Below are 4,178 nucleotides of genomic sequence, written 5' to 3' on the forward strand. Positions count from 1 at the left end.
GCACAGGCCCGGGATCACAGGATATTAACCAAATTCCTTCGTTTAACCCTTCGAATAACTAATTTTCGTATTAATTTTGTCAGGATGAAGAGGTGTTGGAAAAGTTGCACCAGGGGTAATTTTATCATTTGTCGCGACGGTGTCGGAATGGGCCAAAATTTGGTAGGTTGATTGGAAACGGCCCGAGAAATTGGACTCGGGGCACAGACCCGGGATCACGGTATTTTAGCCAAATTCTATTGTTTAGGCCTCCGAATAATTAATTTTCGTATTAATTTTGTCAGGATGAAGAAGTGTTGGACAGAAAATTAACAACGCAAAACCACACTAGGGGCAATTTTGTCATTTGTCATGACGGTGTCAGAATGGGATGAAATTTCACAGGTTGATTGGGAACGGCCCTAGAAATTGGACTCGGGGAACAGACCCGGGATCACGGGATTCTAGCCGAGTTCCTTCATTCAGGCCTTCGAATAATTAATTTCCTTATTAATTTTGTCAGGATGAAGAAGTTTTGGACAGAAAATGAACAACGCAAAACCGCACCCGGGGCAATTTTGTAATTTGTCGCGACGGTGTCGGAATGGGCCGAAATTAGGCAGGTTGACTGGAAACGGCCCGAGAAATTCGACTCGGGGCATAGACCCGGGGTAATGGGATTTTATCCAAATTTCTTCATTTAGGCCTTCGAATAATTAATTTTCGTATTAATTATGTCAGGTTGAAGAAGTGTTGGACCGAAATTTAACAAAGCAAAATCGCACCATGGGCAATTTCGTAGTTTGTCGAGACGGTGTAGGAATGGGCTGAAATATTGCAAGTTGTTTGGAAACAGCCCGAGAAATTGGACTCGGGCGCAGACCCGGGATCACGGGATTTTAGCCAAATTCTTTCGTTTAGTCCTCTGAATAATTAATTTTCGTATTAATTTTGTCAGGCTGAAGAAGTGTTGGACAGAAAATTAACAACACAAAACCGCACCAGGGGCAATTTTGTCATTTGTCGCGACGGTGTCAGAATGGGCTGAAATTTCGCAGGTTGATTGCAAACAGCCCCGAGAAATTGGATTCGGGGCACAGACCCGGGATCATGGAATTTTAGCCAATTTTTTTAGTTTTGGCCTCCGATTAATTAATTTCCGTATTAATTTTGTAAGGATGAAGAAGTGTTGGACAAAAAATTAACAATGCAAAACCGCACCAAGGGCAATTTTGTCATTTGTCGCGACGATGTCGTAATGGGCCGAAATTTGTCAGGTTGATTGGAAACGGCCCGAGAAATTGGACTCGGGGCACAGACCCGAGATCACGGGATTTTAGCTAAATTCCTTTGTTTAGGCCTCCGAATAATTAATTTCCTTATTAATTTTGTCAGGATGAAGAAGTGTTGGACAGAAAATTAACAACGCAAAACCTCACCGGGGGCAATTTTGTCATTTGTCGCGACGGTGTCGAAATGAGCTGAAATTTGGTAGGTTGATTGGAAACGGCCAGAGAAATTGGACTCGGGCACAAACCCGGGATGACAGGATTTTAGCCAAATTCCTTCGTTAAGTCCTTCGAATAACTAATTTCCGTATTAATTTGGTTAGGATGAAGAAGTGTTGGCAAAACCGCACCGGGGGTAATTTTGTAATTTTCTGCGACGGTGTGGGAATAGACCAAAATTTGGTAGGTTGATTGGAAACAACCCGAGAAATTGGACTCGGGGCACAGACCCGGGATCACGGGATTTGAGCCGAATTCCATCGTTTAGGCCTCCGAATAATTAATTTCCGTATTAATTTTGTCAGGATAAAGAATTGTTGGACAGAAAATTGACAACTCAAAATCGCACATGGGGCAATTTTTTCATTTGTCGCGACAGTGTCGGAATGGGCCAAAATTTGGCAGGTTGATTGGAAACGGCCCGAGAAATTGGACTCGGGGCATAGACCCTGGATCACGTGATTTTGGCCGAATTCCTTCGTTTAGGCCTCCGAATAATTAATTTCCGTTTAAATTATTTCATGTTGAAGAAGTGTTGGGCAGAAAATTAACAACTCAAAACCAAAGCAGGGGCAATTTTGTAATTTATCGCGATGGTGTCAGAATGGGCCAAAATTTGGCAAGTTGATTGGAAACAGCCCGTGAAATTAGACTCAGGGCACTGACCCGGGATAACGGGATTTTAGCCAAATTTCTTCGTTTAGTCCACCGACTAACTAATTTTTGTATTACTTTTGTCAGGATGAAGAAGTGTTGGACAAAAAATTAACAACGCAAAACCACACCAAGGGCAATTTTGACTTTTGCCACGACGGTGTCGGAATGGGCCGAAATTCGGCAGGTTGATTGGAAATGACCCGCTAAATTGGACTCGGGGCTCAGACTCGGGATCGCAGGATTTTAGCCAAATTCCTTCGTTTAGGTCTCCGAATAATTAATTTCCATTTTAATTTTGTCAGGATGAAGAAGTGTTGGACAGAAAATTAACAACGCAAAACAGCACCAGGGGAAATTTTGTCGTTTGTCGCGACGGTGTTGGAATAGGCCGAAATTAGGCAGGTTGATTGGAAGCGACCCAAGAAATTGGACTCGGGGCACAGACCCGGATCACGAGATTTGGCTGAATTCCTTCGTTTAGGCCTCCGAATAATTAAATTCCATATTAATTAAGCCAGGTTGAAGAAGTGTTGGACAGAAAATTAATAAAGCAAAATCGCACCAGGGGTGATTTTGTAATTTGATGCGAAGGTGTCGGAATGGGTTGAAATTTTGTAGGTTGATTGGAAACTGCTCGAGAAATTGGACTCGGGGCTTAGACCCGAGATCACGGGGTTTTAGCCAAATTCCTTTGTTTAGGCCTCCAAATAATTAATTTCCGTACTAATTTTGTCAAGATAAAGAAGTATTGGACAGGAAATTAAAAACGCAAAACTGCACCAGGGGCAATCTTGTCATTTGTTGCGACGGTGTCGGAATGGGTCGAAATTTGTCAGGTTAAATGAAAACGACCCGAGAAATTGGACTCGGAGCACAAACCCGGGATCATAGGATTTTAGCCAAATTCCTTCGTTTCGGCCTCCGAATAATTCATTTTCGTATTACTATTGTCAGGGTGAAGAAGTGTTGGACATAAAATTAACAACGCAAAACCGCACCAAGGGCAATTTTGTAATTTGTAACGATGGTGTCTGAATGGGCCGAAATTTGGCAGGTTGATTGGAAATGGCCCGAGAAATTAGACTCAAGGCATAGACCCAGGATCACGGTATTTTAGCTAAATTCCTTCGTTTAGGCCTTCAAATAATTAATTTTCGAAATAATTTTGTCAGGTTGAAGAAGTGTTGGACAGAAAATTAACAACGCAAAACCACACCAGGGGTAATTTTGTCATTTGTCGCGACAGTGTCGAAATGGGCCGAAATTTGGCAGGTTGATTGGAAACGGCCCGAGAAATTGGACTCAGGGCACAGACCTGGGATCACAAGATTTTAGCTAAATTCCATCGTTTAGGCCTGCGAATAATTAATTTCCTTATTTATTTGAAGATGTGTTGGAAAGAAAATTAACAACGCAAAACCGCACCAGGTGCAATTTTGTCATTTTTCGCGACGGTGTCGAAATGGGTCGAAATTTGGAAGGTTGATTGGAAACGGACCGAGAAATTGGACTCAGGGCACAGACCCGGCATCACGGGATTTTAGCCAAATTCCTTCGTTTAGGTCTCCGAATAACTAATTTCCGTTTTAATTTTGTCAGGATGAGGAAGTGTTGACAAAACCACACTGGGGGTAATTTTGTTATTTGTAGCGACAGTGTCAGAATGGGCCAAAATTTGGTAGGTTGATTGGAAGCGGCCCGAGAAATTGGACTCGGGGCACAGACTCGGGATCACCAGATTTTAGCCAAATTCCATCGTTTACGCCTCCGAATAATTAATTTCTATATTAATTTTGTCGTGATGAAGAAGTGTTGGACACAAAATTAACAACGCAAAATCGTACCAGGGGCGATTTTGTCATTTGTCACGACGACGTCGGAATGGGCCGAAATTAGGCAGGTTGATTGGAAACGACCCGAGAAATTGGACTCGGGGCACTAACCCAAGATCACGGGATTTTAGCCGAATTCCTTCGTTTAGGCCTCCGAATAATTAATTTCTGTATTAATTATGTCAGGTCGAAGAAGTGTTGG

Source organism: Olea europaea, unplaced genomic scaffold (assembly GCF_002742605.1).
Source record: "Olea europaea var. sylvestris unplaced genomic scaffold, O_europaea_v1 scaffold89, whole genome shotgun sequence".
Classification (NCBI taxonomy): Eukaryota; Viridiplantae; Streptophyta; class Magnoliopsida; order Lamiales; family Oleaceae; genus Olea; species Olea europaea.